Source organism: Pongo pygmaeus, chromosome 3, assembly GCF_028885625.2.
Source record: "Pongo pygmaeus isolate AG05252 chromosome 3, NHGRI_mPonPyg2-v2.0_pri, whole genome shotgun sequence".
Lineage (NCBI taxonomy): Eukaryota > Metazoa > Chordata > Mammalia > Primates > Hominidae > Pongo > Pongo pygmaeus.
Window position 1 is genome coordinate 41,700,215 of NC_072376.2, and position 19,304 is coordinate 41,719,518.

General features: G+C 43.9%; 1 long non-coding RNA gene across 1 annotated transcript in view; it reads right to left on the minus strand.

Annotated features, from left to right (window-relative positions):
• Positions 1 to 19,304, minus strand: part of LOC129035435 (uncharacterized) — a 98,962-nt gene that overhangs the window by 405 nt on the left and 79,253 nt on the right. The gene's annotated exons all lie outside the window — the stretch shown is intronic.

Here is a 19,304-nt window from a genome sequence, read left to right on the forward strand (position 1 = left end):
TTTTCCTCTCCTATACTGTTGCAATTCTGGTCACCAAAATGTATGTGCTTTCCCTCCACACCATGCAATTCTTCACTTTGTGGAAGACACTGACTGAATTGTCATACAATGTAACTCAATTTGATGCTATTGGCTGGGCATGGTGGCTCATGTCCATAATCCCAGCACTTCGGGAGGCTGAGGTGGGAGAATTGCTTAAACCCAGGAGTTCAAGACCAGCCTGGGCAACACAGCAAGATCCTGTTTCTACAAAATTTTTTTAAAAAATTAGCTGGGTGTGATGATGTGCACCTGTGGTCCCAGCTACTTGGGAGGCTAAGGTGGCAGAATCACTTGAACCTGGGGACTTGAGGCTGCAGTGAGCTATGATGGTGCCAGTGCACTCCAGCCTGGGTGACAGAGCTGGTGACAGAGCAAGACCCTGGCTCAAAAAAAAAAAAAAAAAAAAGGAACCAGGAGAAAGGATGCTATCCACCTGGAAATAGTGTCAGATCCCTCAGGTTAGGGGCTCAGTCCCACAAGACTGCCCTCACTTCAGACACAAGTCCAAGTTGTTACCTGTGCTTCTTTCTTTCCTTCCTTCCTTCCTTCCCTCCCTCCCTTCCTCTCCTCCCTCCCTCTTTCTTTTCTTTTCTTTTCTTTCTTTCTTTTTTTCTTTCTTTCTTTCTTTTTTTTCTTTCTTTCTTTCTCCTTCCTTCCTTCCCTCCCTCCCTCTCTTCCTTCCTTCTTTCCTTCCTCTCTCTCTCTCTCTCTCTCTCTTTCTTTTTTGAGACAGAGTCTCACTCTGTTGCCCAGGCTGGAGTGCAATGGCACAATCTCGGCTCACTGTAACCTCCACTGTCCTGGTTCAAGCAGTTCTCCTTCCTCAGCCTCCCGAGTAGCTGGGATTACAGGCACATGCCACCACGCCAGGCTAATTTTTGTATTTTTAGTAGAGACAAGGTTTCACCATATTGGCCAGGCTGGTCTCTTGGCCAGGCTGGTCTCAAACTCCTGACCTCGTGAATCACCCGCCTGGGCCTCCCAAAGTGCTGGGATTACAGGGGTGAGCCACCGTGCCTGGCCTGTTACCTGTGTTTCTCACATACTTGCTATAAATCAGGGATCCCCATGACCCCCTCCTAAGGTTTAATCATTTGCTACCACTGCTCACAGAACTAAGGAAAGTGATTGACTTAGTGTTACCCATTTATTATAAAAGGACATGTAGGGGAGTTTTAAATTTTCCTCTATTCTCTGAAGGTTTGATAAGTTGAATCTATGAAAATCAACTGACAATAGACAAATGAACAGGAGAAAAGGCACGCACATTTATAACGTGCATATGCATGGGAGAATCTCAAAGTATGAGATTCAAAAAAGGGCGATACTTGAAGCTTAAATAGCAGTTTGAACTACAGAAAGAAATCGAAGCTTGGAGGTTCCTGGAGGGTGGTGGTGAAAAACTATCGGACGGTGAGGGGAGAGACTGCATTGTGAATAAAGATTGTCTCATTGTGCAGATAAAATCTCTCAGGTAGCTGCCCTCAGAAGAACAGGTGAAAAGTCTATCCAGGTGTGGTGTCCTGGGAGTTGAGTCCTCTAGTCTCCTGCTGTGTGAATTAATCTTCTCTGGTTAATGTAGATATCAGGGAGGAGGTGCACGGCAACCACATTCATTCCGAAGGAACTTCCCTTAGTCAGAGATGGAAAATTGCAGAGAAAACACCTCCCTGTGCTTCAAGAGGGCCTCGGGAGGGAAGGAGGGGTGAGAGGCAGGGGATCAGGAGGTCAGAGAGATTCTCCTGTAGTTCAAAGGACTCAGCATGCCAAAACACCATACTTTGGGGCATTGTTTTGTGAGCCCCAACAGATACATCTCAGGACCAGCCAGATGGAAGAGACGAATGGGACAAGTTATAGGGATAGGGGCACAGCTCTCCCATGCCTTCTCTGGATGCACCACCCTCCACCACCTCCACATGTTCAGCAACCTGTAAACTCTCAGAATCCTGTCCTTTTGGGTTTTTATAGAGGCTTCATCACTTAGACATGATTGGTTAAATCACTGGCCATTGGTGATCATCTTAACCTTTAGCTACTCTCTCCTCCTCTGAGGTCTGGGGATGGGGTTGAAAGTTCCAGCCCTCTAATCACATGATCGATTCCCATCCAACCAGCCCCCATCTCGAAGGAATCCAGGAGCTCCCAGCCATCAGTCCTCTCCTTAGCACACAAATAAACCCTTATTTTTTCCCAGATTCCAAGGGTTTTAGGAGCTGTGTGCCAGGAAAGAGAGAAAGACCAATATATATATATTTCTTATTATATCACAACATCACAGTGTCTCTTATTATCCCCTGCCCCACAGCACCCGCCCACCCTGACACACACACACACACACACACATCCTTCTCAAGGTCATGATCATTCAGGGAGCAAAAGCACCGAGACGAGAGGTTTAACCCCAACTGAAACCAGAACATGTTTGCTTCAATGGGTTTCCTCTGGAAAAAGTTCATATTTTAAAGTTTTGAATGTCTGTTTACCCAATTAAACACTTGGTCTTTGGTTAAAGGAATTTTAGGTAATAGTTCCGAGGTGGGAGAGGTTTGGGAGTTTTGGGAGAAGCAGGACTTAACCTTTGGCTTTGACGTCGTAGTCAGTATAGGATGACCTGAAGGATAAACACGCTTTCGAAGGTCTAGGATGTCTGACGATGATGTCACCCCAGCCTTTTGATTCTCTCCCTTGGTCCCATGTCCACAAATACAAAGGGTCCTAGGCCCATTTTCACATGACCTCTTGGGTCAGTCAGATCACACAGGGGACACCTGGCACTCTCAGAGGGTCTAATGGAAAAGGGTTTAGTGACAAGGTTATTTACTGAGAGGAGTGGGGGTATGAAGCTCTCCAGGTTTAGCCACAGTGGGGCTACTGCTTCCCCAGGCCTGATGAAGCTGGGCTGGGGGATGATGTTACAGAATTGGGAAGGCAGGAGCTGTGGTCATATTAGAATGAGCCACTGCCAAGATGTGGCCAGGTGGGGAGAAAACAGAGGGCTTAGCACTCCAATGTCTTTTTCTTCCTGTCCTTTGATTTCCCACTGGTGCCACCCAGTGGTCAAATAAAAATGGAAGTCAAAGATCAAGCAGGCTGGGTAATGCAATCAACAGAGAAGGGGAGAGAAAGAGAAGGGTGGGGAATTGACCTGACAGGTGAAGAGAATAACTGGCTGTCCACTCTCCCCACATCCAGTTCCTGCAGACCCCCAGCCCCATCCCTTGCTTGAAATTCATGACGCTCGCAGAAAGTCAGATTTGCAGGATATTAAAAAAGAAAGATAGAAAATAAAAGACACTTTTATACTTCATGCTCTGTAGATTTTAGTGACATTTTTGCACCTTTGTTTATCTCAAAACAACTTTGTGAAATACATATTATGGAACTAAGTAGGTAAGTGTGTCTTGCTCAAATCACAATGAATGGAATCAGGACTTGACTTGACCCTCATGTCTCTAAGCTTTTCTCTTTCTTTTAGACCAATGTCTTTCACTGGTCTCAAAGCCTTGGTGAGCCTTGAACCAATTCCGTGGATTATGACCCGCATTTGGAAAATAATGAAATAGAATTGAAGGGAACAGATTGGATGTCACAGTGTATTACCCATAATACAGGTTAATATTCTTTCTTGAGACTTTAACACATATAAATGTGTGTATGTGCTTTTGCGTATTAGGCTGTGATGTACTATATCACAACTATACACATAAAAAACCCAACAGGTATTTCTTCCTAAGGTTTCTGTTAAAGAAAGTCCAGGCCAGGCAGAGTGGCTCATGCCTGTAATCCCAGCATTTTGGGAGGCCGAGGCGGATGGATCTATTGATGTCAGGAGTTCAAGACCAGCCTGGATAACATGGCAAAACCCCATCTCTACTAAAAATACAAAAAAATTAGCCGGGCATGGTGGCGGGTACCTGTAATCCCAGCTACTCAGGAGGCTGAGGCAGGAGAATCGCTTGAACCCGGGAGGCGGAGATTGCAGTGAGCCAAGATTGCGCCACTGCACTACAGCCTGGGTGACAAGTGCAGATTGAGACTCCAACTCCAAAAAAAAAAAAACAAAACAAAAACAAAAAAAAGAAGTCTGAAAGCATTTTGTTAGACCATCTTCTCTTTTCACTCTGTTTATTCTTTCATTCATTTGTTCATTCATTCTCATTTACTGAACATCTTTTATGTGCCAGATCCTGAACTCAAACATCGCCAGATTTTGAATTCCGTATCATCATCTCACGCATTTGTTCAGTGCAAATTCTTTCTCCATTCTCCTTATACATCCTGCTTCACCACTTTCACTTTCCTAAACAATCCATGTCTTCTTTCATCTTGGGGACCTTTGCAAAACTCCACCTATCCTTTTCCCCTCTCTCTGTGAATTAATTCCTAGTCATCCTTCAGCTATAGAATCCTGCTTCTATGCTCAAAATCTGGCTTTGGTTCTTGAGGCAATTTTTAAATAAGGCTGCAAGTTATTTGACACTCACTCCAAAGAGGTAGAAACTATGTCACATCTCCTTAACGTGTACTCATGACTGCTTCAACCAATAAAGTATGGTGGAAGTGAAATGGTGTGACTTCCAAAGCCAGGTCATCAAAGGTCATGCAGCTTCCACCTTATTTGCTGGAACACTCACTTTTGGAGCCCTGAGCTGCTATGTAAGAAATCCAAATACTCAAGGCCACCATGGTAGAGAGGCCATATGTAGGTGTTCTAGGGGACAATTCCAATTAGATCCAGCACTCCAGCCATCCCTGCCATGGAGCAAAACATGTAACTGGGTTATCTTGTACTCTGCAGACCAGCCCACCCACAAAATGGATGACACTGAGTGACCCCCATTGATGCCATGGTTAACACAAAAATCACCCAGTTGAACCCTGCCTGAATTTGTGACCCACAACATTTATGAGATATAGTAAAATTGTTATTGCTTTAAGTCACTATGTTTTGGGATGGTATTTTGTGCAGCAATAGATAACTGCAACAAGTCTCTCTCTATGTGCTTCTATAGCATTCTGTTTTGTGAAGTTTATTGCATTGTAGCTTAACTTTCTAAGATCTACTTGTCTGCGTTTCCTAACAGAATATATGAAGACTGAAATGATATTTTGCTGCCACTTGTATTTCTAATACCTAGCATCAGTTCCACACAAAATATGGACTTAATAATTATTTTTTAAAATTTGGGTTCAATTTTTTTAAATTTTGGGAACAGAGCTTCTTTACAGGTAAGGTGTTCGTATGTTTGTGTCTGCCTGGACCGACTGATCTGATGTAATTATTAATAGAGTCCTCTTTCAGTTTCAAAATGTAAAGGATAAATGATATGAGCACTCTAATTAGAGGGGTCCTCGTGGGACCAGGGAAGGATTCTGAGTGATGCCCATCAGATTCATTAGAGTTTGGATTTGGCTCCGGTTGGATAAGAATGTTGAATTTTTAGATGAGCAATTTTAAAGAGTGACTGTTATTACCCCTGTCACCATTATATTTTGATTATATGCTCTATAATTAGATGTTGAAAATGCGAATGCATATTAATATTTGATTGATTTGATTACCCATCATAATTATACTTTGATCACTTTTGATAAATATATTGATTCATTTTTTATTTACTTCACAGTATTCTTTGTATAACTGCTTTGATAATATCTGATTACATCTTAATATTTGATTGCTTTGAGTAGCTCTTGTTTTAACCATTGGGAAGTTGGATCATATTAGTTATGATGAACCTGACTAGTGGTTATGAGGGTAGATTTTACAGTAAAACATACCTGGGTTTGATGTTCCCCATTACTTATACTGTGTGACATTGTGTAGGACACTTAACCTCTCTGGCCTTTAGTTTCCCCATCTCTAAAATGGACATAATAAAAGTTACTCATGAGGGTGCCTGGTGGATTAAATAAGATAATCATGTATTAGTAGGGTATTCTGGCTGGTCCCTAACTGACATTCTAGATAATTCTCATGTGTAGATGGATGATATTCGCTACTCCACCCAAATATCTACTTGCATGAACTGATACACATTAAGGCTTTTTGTTGATGTTGTTCCAGGAGGGGGCTCAGGGAGAAGGGAGAAGTCATTCTGGGTAGGGTGCTGATGAGGGAGAGAGGAAGAGAAGAGGAAAGAAGGAGAGGCCATGTCATGGGCTCCATTCTGCCATTCAGGCCACAAGGTCCAGGTGTTCAGAGTACAAGAGGGCCTGGCCAAAGGGGCAAGTGGGCTGACATCTGGCCACAGGGTTGCATTTGCTTGGGTGGTATGAGTATCTTTTCTAATTCACACCAAGGAGCCATGAGAGCCGCTCAGAGGTGTCACACGAAAGAAGGACTCAGTTAAGATTCAGTAGAAATGAAAGAGAAGAGAGAGACTGAGCGCAAACCCTGAAGTTCCTATGTGTGTGGAGGGTTCTGTGAGACTCTAGGTACCAGAACAGCAGTTGAGGCCCAGGAGGGCCTCTTTTCCCCTAGTGCTGCAGTTTGTGCCCTGGATCCCACAGTGCTCTGTGGGAGATGGCTGTGCCTGGCGATCAGCCTCCTCATGGGATTTGGGGACATTAGTGTGCGTGTGTGTGTGTGCACGCGCACATGCTGAGAGGAGAGGAACATGGATGGTATGTGGGTGGCGGTGACCCTTAATTATTGTAATAGCTAGAAATTATAGAGCATTTAGCTCCAGGTACTTTGCCAAACACTTTATACACATTATCATTTTTAATGGTCACAACAACCCTGTGACAATAACCACTAGTACTTTTATTATCCCCATTGTACAGATGGGAAATAGAGGCAAAGAGAAATTAAGGAACTTCTCCCAATGTTACAGAGAGTAGAGCTGGGATTTGAATCCAGACGGTCAGATGCCAGAGTCGCTACTTTTAGCCACGATGCCATATTTCCTCCTCATCAGGGAAACTGGAACTGTTCCTGACATGGGTGAGCCCCCTACTCCTATCCCTGGGGTCACTGGGAGTGGGGAGGAGCTCAACTGCTGCATAAGCCCATGATCCTCAACTCACTGAAATCTGTGTTAATGGGATCCATCACTTCCTTCAGCCTAGGGACACTGTGTTTTGGATATAAAGCACACTTGCCCAGGACCTGGCTCTGGCTTAGGACTCAGTAGAGAATTTCTATATTTAGTGTTCTGGATGACTGGCTTAGTAGTTCCTTTCTTGAGTCATGGTTTTACAGATGAGAACACAGAGAACCTCTTAGCCAAGTCAGTGCTCACTTTGACCTTCTGTTGAGCCTGTCCTTGTCTCTGACCCAAACTGAAGTCCACAGTGCAATGGGATGACCTGCCTTCTCTCCAGCTGGGGGGAGACTCAGGTGTGGGTAATGGTCCCCTGGCACTGGGCCACTGGAGAAGGAAGGCTATTAGCTGCCCATCTGCCGGCTGCTGTCGCTGGCTGCCGTCCAAATGACCCACAAGCCCTGGGAACGTTCAATGACCAGACACAGCCATGTGCTCCTGGAACACCAGAGCGACCGCCCCATACTGAAAGGACACCTTTCCAGAATCCCATAGGAGTCCCCACACATTAGCAAGCCTCTTCTCTTAATCCTTCCTTCCTTTGCAGAAAACTGATGTACCTACATCTCATCCCTGAAACTGTGAGATGTTATCTTTTTCTTTTCCATCCTTTTATAACTTTTGAGTATAGTACAGTAATATTTTTAATATATTAGAGATTTCCAAAATTGAGATGTTACTTTTTTCCCATATTTTTATATATATATATATATATATATATATATATATATTTATATAAAGTTACTTTTTTTGGTCATGCATGGATTTAAAAAAAATCCTTCGAGGAAATAAAGTAAAATGCTAACAGGTCTGCGGGTGATGTGATTATGGGTTAATTTAATTTTCTTCTCTATACTTCGCAGTAAGAATGTTCTGTTTTTTATGATATGAAAGGAAGTGGATCTTGTTTGTTTGGGTTTGTTTTTAGATTAGTTGCCTCTTTCAATATTTTTATTCTATCTAGTGCAAACTATAGTGCAACTTTATTTCAAGTAGGCATGGTATCTTTTTTTTACTCCATTTTGCTCCCTAAAATTTATCTAGGATGGATCTGTTCTGCTAAGGAGGAAGTGGACTAGAAACCAAAAGTACAGACTCAGGCAACTTCTCATACAGATGGAAAGAGCTTTGAATCAAGAGTCAAAAGGGTGAGTCCTCCTTCTGGCTCCACCAAACATTGAGCACCTTGGTCTTTTTTTTTTTTTTTTGAGACAGAGTCACACTCTGTCATCCAGGCTGGAGTTCAGTGGCACAATCTCGGCTCACTGCAACCTCTGCCTCCTGGGTTCAAGCGTTTCTCCCGCCTCAGCCTCCCAAGTAGCTGGGATTGCAGGCGCGTGCCACCACGTCTGGCTAATTCTTGTATTTTTAGTAGAGATGGGGTTTCGCCATGTTGGCCAAGCTGATCTCAAACTCCTGACCTCAAGCGATCCACCCACTTCGGCCTCCCAAAGTGCTGGGATTACAAGTGTGAGCTACCGCGCCTGGCAATCTTTTCATTGGTAAAGCCACTTAGACTCCATGGCCTCTGCCATCTCTTCCAGGCCTGAACTTCAGTGAATCTTTGCTGTCTTGTGGAAATCAGTTGGAAAATAGGGCAACAATTAGCCTACAGCTGACTTTGTTAGAATATAACGATTTAAATACTTGAAGATCCTGGTAGTTCAAATTAAGTATGAGAATGGCTCTTCTGGTGCTGAGCAAAGGAAGAAAACTCAAGTAGTAGCAATCTGGCAGGGTTTTCCTGGAACTGTACTTGACGTGTTTTTTTTTTTTTTGAGATGGGGTCTCACCCTGCCACCCAGGCTGGAGTGCAGTGGCACAATCATAGCTCACTGCAGCCTTGACATCCTGGGCTCAGATTTCTCTCTCCTCTTTTTATGTACACATATATGTATGTATGTATGTACACATACTTACATATATTTATATATGTAAATTTTTCTGAACTATTTGGGAGTAAGTTGCATACATCCAAAGCTGTTTCCCTGGCATTCAGTGCAGTACAGTCCTGGCCTGGATGTCCCTCAAGCCTGGTGCCACATCTTCCCTCCCATCACTCCCACTGCCACCAGCACACCCTCAGACTCAGACCTAGCGTTTTTCCTCTCATCAGAAAGCCCTCCCTCTACCCACCCAGACCAGAACTCCACTGTACGTGCCCCTCCTTAGGTGTTAAAAAGAAGAGTATTTAATTTGATTGGCTCACTTGGGAGAAGAGGCCAGCTCCCAAGTAGAGTGCAGTGGTGCAATCATAGCTCACTGCAGCCTCAAACTCCCACTTCAGCCTCTCAAGTAGTTGGCACTACAGGCATGCACCACCACACCTGGCTAATTTTTTTGTAGTTTTTGTAGAGACCTGTTTTCTTCATGTTGCCCAGGCTGGTCTTGAACTCCTGGACTCAAGCGATCTGTCTGCCTTTGTCTCCCAAAGTGCTGGGATTACACAGGTGAGCCACCATGCCTGGCCTACTTGTTTTTTTTTTTTTGAGTTGGAGTCTTACTCTCGCCCAGGCTGGAGTGCGGTGGCACAATCTTGGTTCACTGCAACCTCCGTTTGCTGGGTTCAAGTGATTCTCATGCCTCAGCCTCCTGAGTTGCTGGGATTACAGGTTGCTTGGCTAATTTTCATAGTTTTAGTGGAGATGGGGTTTCACCACGTTGACCAGGCTGGTCTCTAACTCCTGACCTCAAGCAATCTGCTTGCCTTCCCTCGGCCTCCCAAAGTTCTGGGATTACAGGCATGAGCCACCGTGCCCAGTCTAATTGGCATATTTTTAAGGTACAGAAGAACCCACATGGGATAGGAAGGAAAGAAGATGATCTAGTGTCTACGGGCAAAGGTATGGATTTGGAAACAAGCCCATCCCATGTGGACAATGGATGGGACACAAAAATTCAAAAACATGAAGAGGAAGCCAGAAACGTCTCCCAGCTGGGGAGAGTATAAAGCGCCGTGTGCCTCTTTTCCCATTCATGGGGCTGTGTGGTAGCAACCCAACAGCAGCCTCCATGTATTCTGTGACAGTTAACTCATCAATTTTGTTTTCCTTTGGTTTAACTGTAAGTTCAAAGTAAATATTGATATTTTTTAAGATATAAAAGCAGTCACTCATCACAATGCATTTCAACAAAACCAAACAGTTTGGTGACCAAGACTCACAGAGATTTCTCCTAATTGGATAAAAAGATGAGGCCTGTGCTTTTTCATTTGCTTGATTAATTACTGCTCTGAAACCCTTGAAAACAGACATGGTCCGTAAGTGGTATCTGTTGCTTAATCGAGGACAGATGTTTTTGAAAACCTATTAAATAGGCCTAGAGAGTTATTGACTCTGAAGTGAATCATTGAACTGTATGTTTTTTACAAGTAACATGCCAGCAAAAAACGATTTTTGCTAATATTCAAGTTAGAGTCACCATAATTGTTGTTTGTCCTAAACCTACCAGCATCTAGAAGCAGCTCCAAGATTATGGTAGTAAATGGCATCACCATCGATCCAGGGGACTAGGCTGAAAATCCAATAATCACTCACAACTTCTTCCTGCCTGTACTTCTCTCCCTTATCCCTGCTCTGTCCAAGCTCCGTTGTCATTCTCAAGTTCATTGCCTAAGAGCAGTATCTCTCCAGGTGTCTCCTGTGTCTGTTCCTACCACCGCTTATGTTAAAACAACTGTGATATGGCTTTGGTGACTGGAGGAACACCAGGGTCCTTAGTCTCATGCCGATTTAGACAAAACAACACGGACACATATAGAGTGGTTTTAAGGAGCGGAGAGTGTAATAGGTAAGAAAGAAGGAAGAAGCTCCCCCATACAGAGACTGGAAGGGGGATCCAAGCCAAGAGAGGAAACCTCATGTGCTGCAGAAAAGTGGCTGCTTATATGAGTAGGCTGGAGGAGATGGTGTCTGACTTGTATAGGGCTGGGGGATTGGTTTGACCAGGCATGTCATTCACGTAGCCTATGGAAAAACCGGTCCTGCCACCCTAGCCTTTTAATATGCAAATGAAGGGCGCCAGGATGTTCTACACACGTGGGGATATGTCAGGGTGGCCATGTTGCCAGGCACATGTGGGGGCAAGGGCAAGAGGACAAGGGTGGGAATCACCATGTTTGGGTGGACCCAGTTTCTAATGGCCTGCATTTGCATATCAAAGCTTGCCAGCCCGGCTCTAAGAGCTGGGGCTTTCCTGCTAGACAAGAAACATTTCTGGAGCTGCTTTAAAAGAAACAAAAACTTCCCAAGGACCCCTTTTCCTCTCTATCTGCCTAAAATAATTTCTTAATAACTCCTATAACAACCGTATCTATTAGGCTTGGTAGAAAACTACATGCACCCCAGATGGGTGAAGTGAAGAGACTTATTTAATGAGGAGACTATTTGAGAAGCGTAGCCGAGGTGAATGGAAAAGCAAGGAGCAGTGGGGTACCTGGGTGACAAGAAGAGTGATGCCCTTACTACTCCTAGGGCTGGGGCAGTGGGAGGATACTGTATTCCCAAGACCCAGTGAGAGCCAATGGAAGAGGCTATGGGCTGTGACCACCCAGTGGTTGCCGTGGTCAAAGAGAGCATGTGGAAGAGGCTGTGGCCTGTGTAGCACCGAAGTTGGTGTGAAGGGATAAAAACACCAACCCTTCCTCCTCCTGTCTTCTAGTCTTGTCGGTACCTCCTACTGGCCAAACCCAACTGACACCAAAGGGCAAGGGAGCCCAGGAGATGCAGTCCTCAGGCTCCTCCCTCCTGCACTAAGCACCAAATGCTGGTGAGGGCGTGGAGCAATAGGATCTCTCATTCGTTGCTGGTGGGAATGCGAAAGGTAAAGCACTTTGGAAGACAGACTGTTTCTCACAAAGCTAAACTTGATCTTATCATACATTCCAGCAATCATACTCCTTGATATTTCTCCAATGGGTTGAAAACTTACATCCACACAAAAATCCTCACAGGAATGTTTCTAGCAGTTTTATCCATAATTGCTCAAACTTGATCACAACAGTTTCTCTGCACAGAGTAGGGCAGAGACAGCAGAGTGGGTCTGGAGGCTCAAATGAAGAATAACTAGCACAGCAATCACCCCCCTGCACTTGAACTATTGCAGTAGCCTCTTAAAGGCTTCCCTGCCTCCAGGCTTGTTTTCTCTCCTAAAGATTCTACAAAATGTGACAAGAGTGCTCTCTCTAAAGCAAAAATCTCCAGGTCACTCCCTTCTTACAACCCTTGAGTGACTTCCCATTGCTCCCAGGATAAAATTAGTACTCCCCAACATGGTGTCCAATGTCCTGTGAGCCGCATCTCTATCCACCCCGCAATTCCTTTGCACTCCATGCAATGCTGGGAACATGAACCTCTCTCTCATTACTCACCTTAGCCCCTGCTTAGCCACGCCCTCTGCCTGCAATTTTTTTTTATTCCATTGTGCCTTGCTCTCCATGCCTTTTCCCCAGCTGGCTAAATTCTGCTCCCCCATCTTTTGTTTTGTTTGGTTTTTATTTTAAGACTGCATAGGTTTCTTCCGTTTTTTTTTTTAGTTTTTGAATAGACTTTATTTTTTCTAGCAACTTTAGGTTTATAGAAAAATCAAGCAGGAAGTATAGAGTTCTTATATACTTCCTTTATACCCCCTCCACAGTTGCACTTGTTATTAACATCTTATATTAATGTGGTGGTACTGTAGCAGGACGAGCTGCAGACAAAACTCCTCAGACACCGAGTTAAAGAAGGAAGGGGTTTATTCGGCCGGGGGCATTGGCAAGACTCCTGTGTCAAGAGCCGAGCTCACCAAGAGAGCAATTCCTGTCCCTTTTAAGGGCTCATAACTCTAAGGGGGTGCGTGTGAGAGGGTCGTGATCAATTGAGCAAGCAGGGGGTATGTGACTGGGGGCTGCATGCACCGGCAATTAGATTGGAACAAAACCAGGATAGGGATTTTCACAGTGCTTTTCTATACAATGTCTGTAACCTATAGATAACATAACCGATTAGGTCAGGGGTCAATCTTTAACTACCAGGCCCAGAGTGTGGTGCCAGGCTGTCTGCTTGTGGATTTCACTTCTGCCCTTTAGTTTTTACTTTTTCTTTCTTTGCAGGCAGAAATTGGGCATAAGACAATATGAGGGGTGGTCTCCTCCCTTAGTACCTTTGTTACTATTGATGAATCAATATACGTTCGTATTAACCAAAGTCCATAGTTTACATTAGGGCTCACCCTTTATGTTGTATAGTTCTGTGGTTTTAACAAATGCATAATGTCAAGTATCCACCATTACAGCATCTTAAAGAATAGCTTCACTGCCCTAAAAATCCCGTGTGTTTAACGTGTTTCTCTATCCCTCCCTCCCCTTAAACCTGTGGCAACCACTGATTTTTTTTTAACTGTCTTCATAGTTTTGCCTTTTCCAGAGTGTCATATAGTTGCAGTCATACAGTATGTGTCTTTTTTCAGACTGGCTTCTTTCTTTTAGTAATATGCATGCATATCTTTCCATGGCTTGGAAACTCTTTTTTTATTGCCAATAATATTCCATGGTATGGATGCACTTCAGTTTGTTTATCCATTCTCCTATTGAAGGACATCTTGGTTGCTTCCAAGTTTGAGCAATTATGGATACAGCTGCAATAAACATTCGTGTGAGGGTTTTTTGGGGGATTGTTAAGTTTTCAACCCATTTGGAGAAATACTAAGGAGTATGATTGCTAGAATGTATGGTAAGACCATGTTCAGCTTTGTAAGAAATTGTCTGACTTCCAAAGTGCTGTACCATTTTGCATTCCCACCAGCAATATGTGAGAGATCCCGTAGCTCCATATCCTCACCAGCAATTGGTGCTGTGTCTTGGATTTTGGCTATTCTAATGGGTGTTGTTAGATATGAGTTCTAAATTTCTCTTCAAAGAATCGATATGTCAGTATGTTCAATTCTTTTCCTTCTACTTTTAACTTCCTTGTAAAGCAACCTTTTTCGATTACCTGCTCCACCCTGACTCATTCCGATTATCCTGACTCATTCAGATTGCCTATTCCACACTGACTCATTCAGATTACCTACTCCACCCTCACTCATTCCGATTACCTGCTCCATCTTCACTCATCCCGATTACCTGCTCATTTTACACCCTGACTCATTCTGATTTCCTGCTCTGCCATAACCATTTTTCCCGACAAAACACTCACCCCGTCACGCTCTTTAAATTAGCCAATCAGAATTAGTTTAGCCTGTGCGGTCTAACCCTAGCCAATAGGGAATGACACAGCAGCAGGGGCCATGTGAGTCAGGGATAAGAACCCCTTCCCCTCCTTGTCCAAGTGTGGGCTCACCACTGCTCCATCTATAAGGGAGCACCATTCTATAGAAGTACATTGCCTTGCTGAGAACGAAAAAGAAAATTTTATACTTGAGTGCTATTTCTTTTGTGGCACCAAAACTTTATTTATAACAATTTGAGGGCTTGCTAGGGATTACATTCCCCTTCGGGGGCGGTCTCTGGTTCTCTCTAGTGAGGCGGTGCGCCCCGCCCCCTTGTGGTGGTCTCAGGGGTGAGAACTCAGGACCCATGCAGTACAAGGAATAACCCAAGCTCTCAGCAACGTGGAAAGAAACTTGCCAGCAACCTAGCTTAAAGGATCCTCACATACTACCACAGCAACTCTGCACAGACCAAGGAAGGAGAAGCCATGGGAGCCGGTAAAGTACTTCCTTGGTGGTCAAATTCTGGAGGGCTAAATGTATGCATGTGTGAAAGATCACAAACAACCCTACTTGCAGTGTTGTTTGTGTGGATGGCGACAAGTCCTGCTGCTGGACGGAGTGAGTGGGTCCTCTCTGCGGTTCCATAGCTACCTCATATGGCTTAGGGCAGATCCTGCCATTGGATTTATACTGGCATGCCAACACTAAGAGGGGCCTAATTCTCCCTTGGGGGAGCAGCCAGAGAGGACAACACCAGTAGGAAATGTACAAGGGACCTTCAGAGGGGGAAAGGGAGGAAATAGGTCAACCTTCCAGAGCAGCAAGGCAAGTCACCCCTTGGTTTTGTGTCCGGAATTGGTGGGTTCTTGGTCTCACTGACTTCAAGAATGAAGCCATGGACCCTCGCAGTGAGTGTTACAGTTCTTAAAGATGGTGTGTCTGGAGTTGTTCGGTCCTCCTGTCCGGAGTTGTTCATTCCTCCTGGTGGGTTCATGGTCTTGCTGGCTTCAGGAGTGAAGCTGCAGACCTTCACAGTGAGTATTACAGCTCTTAAAGGCAGTGCAGACCCAAAGAGTGAGTAGCAGCAAGATTTATTGTGAAGAGCGAAAGAACAAAGCTTCCACAGCATGGAAGGGGACCCGAGTGGGTTGACACTGCTGGCTCAGGTGGGAATAACCCTTATCTGGCCCCACCCACATCCTGCTGATTGGTCCATTTTACTGAGAGCTGATTGGTCCGTTTTATGGAGAGCTGATTGATCTGTTTTGACAGTGCCGATTGGTGCATTTACAAACTTTTAGCTAACACAGAGTGCTGATTGGTGCATTTACAAACCTTTAGCTAGACACAGAGTGCTGATTGGTGCATTTACAATCCTTTAGCTAGACACAAAAGCTCTCCAAGTCCCCACCAGATTAGCTAGACACAGAGCGCTGATTGGTGAGGCTACAAACCTTTAGCTAGACAGAGTGCTGATTGTTGCATTTACAATCCTTTAGCTAGATGGAAAAGTTCTCCAAGTCCCCACCTGACCCAGAAGTCCAGCTGGCTTCACCTCTCAATGGCACTCGCCAGGGGACTTTGCGGCACCTAGCCCAGGCACTCCGGCAGCCCAGAGGGAGCTCATCCCCAGATCAAGCCCAGCAGGCGCCCACCAGCTGCATGGAGTGTGGGGCCCACTTAGCCCGTGCCCACCTGGAACCTGCACCAGCCTACGAGAGCAGTGCGCAGCCCCAGCTCCAGGCGTCTCTCCCTCTACACCTCCCTGTGAGCAGAGGGAGCGGACTCCGGCCTCAGCCAGCCCCAGAGAGGGGCCCCCACAGCGCAGCGGCAGGCTGAAGGGCTCCTGGAGCATGGCCAGAGCAGACAACGAGGCCTAGGAGGCGCTGAGAGCGAGCGAGGGCTACTAGCACATTGTCACCTCTCAGTTTGAGAGATTGAGCCTTCCGAGGCAGGCAAGGCGAGCCATCCCTGGTTTGAGGGGTTGAGCCTTCCACAAATTTCAGGGGGTTGAACCTCACAGAAACCTCTGGTAGTAAGAAAAATATTCAGAATTCCCTTTCCTTTCTTCTTGGGGGAAGACAGAGTAGCTCCACTTCCACCGGTCCCTCCCCTAGGGAAAGGGGAAAGAGAGGGGAGAACAACAGCATAAGCAGCTGGCAGAGGCAGCAAAAGACCAGCAAAGAGGAAAGAGAAACTGAGAGAGGAAGTTAGAGAGAAAGAGAGAGAAAGAGACAGAGTCAAAGAGAGAGAGAAAGAGAGAGGCAGAGAGAGAAATAAAGAGACAAAGAGGAAGTCAAAGAGAAAGAGAAAGACAGAGACAGAGAGAGTCAAAGAGAGAGATAGAGAGAGAGAAGTAGTAAAGAGAAAAGAGTGTATCATATTCCTTTAAAAGCCGGGGTAAATTTAAAACCATAATTAATAATTGAAGGTCTTTTCCGTGACCTTATAACACTCCAAAACCACCTTGTTGTCAGTGTAAACAAGGGTGTAGCCCAAAAGCACTGAGGCCACTGACAATCTGTAGCCTTCCAAATCAAAAATCCTTAACCCGGTAAACCCATGGATGGCCCAAATGCATTCAGTCTGTAGCAGAAACTGCTTTGCTAACAGAAGAAAGTAGAACAATAACTTTTAGAGGAACCCTCATTGTGAGCACACCTCCTCAGGTCAGAACTATTCTAAGTCAAAAAAAACAAAAAAAAAGCAAAAAGGTAGCTTCCTGACTCAAGAACCTTAAAGTATGAGGCTATTCTGTTAGAAAAAGATGATTTAACATTAACCACTGAAAATTCCCTTAACCCATCAGGTTTCCTAAATCTTAATCTAAATCAGGATCTAAATCTTAATTACCATACAAAAGTCTGATCAGACCTAGGAGGAACTCCCTTCAGGACAGGACAATAGATAGTTCCTCTTGGGTGATTGAGGGAAAAAAGACACAATGGGTATTCAGAAAGTGATAAGGAAACTCTTGTAGAAGCAGAGTTAGGAAAATTGCCTAATAATTGGTCTGCTCAAATGCGAGAGCTGTTTGCACTCAGCCAAGCCTTAAAGTACTTACAGAATCAGGAAGGAGCCATCTATCTATACAAATTCTAAGTAAATATGGATTGAACAAGGTCTTATTAATAGCAAAGAATAATTGAAATCCCAAACTTACAAGGTTTTCAACAAAAGTAAATTTTGCTGAAAGTTAACAGTGTAACATGTATTATCCTAACTTCTAATCTTGTGGCCTTAGACAGTCTACTCCACAGACGTGAAGGAAGTTCACTTTGGAAAAGAGTGGTTATCATCTTTGAGAAAAAAAAAAGGCCGGTGGGGGTTGGAAAAGAGTGGTTATCATCTTTGAGAAAAAAAAAGGCTGGCGGGGGTTGAGGGGTGGAGAATTTATGTAAAAAGGAATGTTACATGGTAAATTCTTGTCCTAAAATAAATTAACTGTTTGTTTAAAGAAAGGGATGTTTGCAATAAATCAGAAAGTTGAGACATGTTGAAGAAGTGTCTGTGAAAGTCATGAGAAAAAAATATGTTATAAAAGGGAATTTATGCAAGAAATGTTTTATAATGTAAAAGTAATTAGGTCTCCTGAATGTAAAACTATTGAAGAAACAGTTCATGTGCAAGGTGTGTAAGGAAAGTAAAATATACCTTTGGTAAAAGGGTTATAAGGAGGCATAAGAATGTGGATTTTTACCTACATTAAAAGGTTAAAAAATATTTTGTTTTAAAGGTTTAAGCAAGTTTTGAAACATTAATTGTAAAGGAAATTCTGTGTGTAAACATATTGGCTAAAGTTAAAGGGGTATCAGCCAGTTTTTCTGTGCATTGGACATTAAAATAAAAGCACAACAGGTTTTCCTCTAACCCGCTCTTTAACAAAAATTATAAAAGGTTAAAAAGAGTCTATAAAAATCTTACCTTATGGTCAGACATTAAAAATTGGATAAATATGTCTACAAGGTTTTATTAAAATTAAGTTATTAATAACACTCTAATATAAAGGTGAAATTTAGCTTATCTGATATAAAATCATACAGGACGCATTGTCAAATATAAAATGGTGTTTGGCTTTCTTTGGTCTAAAAACTAGTAAAAATAGGTGCTAAAGGAAATTTCTCAGTAAGAAGGCACCAAGGACTATAAAGTCCTCTGCTGATGTCCCCACATTTAAAACAAAAGATCAGTTTCTTAGAAATTATATAGCTTGTTTATCTTCCACTTTCCTTTCCCTCAAAACTAAAAGTCTTTTAGCACAGGTACCACCCCTAGAACTTCTGGTAAACCAGCACCAGCCTGAGGATCACGTTATCATCAAAGGGTGGAAAGAAGGAAAACTTGAGCCAGCCTGAGAAGGACTCTACCTTGTGCTGCTAACCACTGAGACTGCTGTTCGTACAGCGGAAAGGGGATGGACTCATCACACCTGAGTCAAGAAAGTGCAGTCCCCTCCAGAGACATGGGCCATAGTGCCAGGGAAAAGCCTACCAAACTAAAGCTAAGAAAAATTTAACTCTCATCTATTCTATTACTCCTTCTTCTTCCCTCACTCTATTGCTGACCATCTAACTATTAACATAACCAAGTCAATTTCACCTCAAACTATTGCATTTGATGCTTGCCTTGTTATACCCTGTGGGGGCTTGCCAAGTCAAAGACAGCTCTCTACTTCAGAAAAGTACCTTAGTCTCTCTTGACTCTCCTCAGACTGGGCATTAGTGAATTGGGACCATTTAATCTGGGGAGATTTTGATAAAGACCCCAGTGTCAACCAGGGGTCTTCCCCCCTGATGTAGAGCTTTTGTGCTGTAGTTGGTCCAGTGTTCTGTGGACCACTAAAGAGCAAGGATGGACTGCCCCAACCGATTTTTGTGATTTCCTAAAACCATACATTCATTTTACTAGAGGGACTGCCCCCACCACTGCCACCCCTCTGCCAACTGTCAGCTAAACCAGTGCAATCCTATACAGGTTATTATCTCAAGCCCTCAAAGTTCTTCCTCTTTTCTAAGCCAG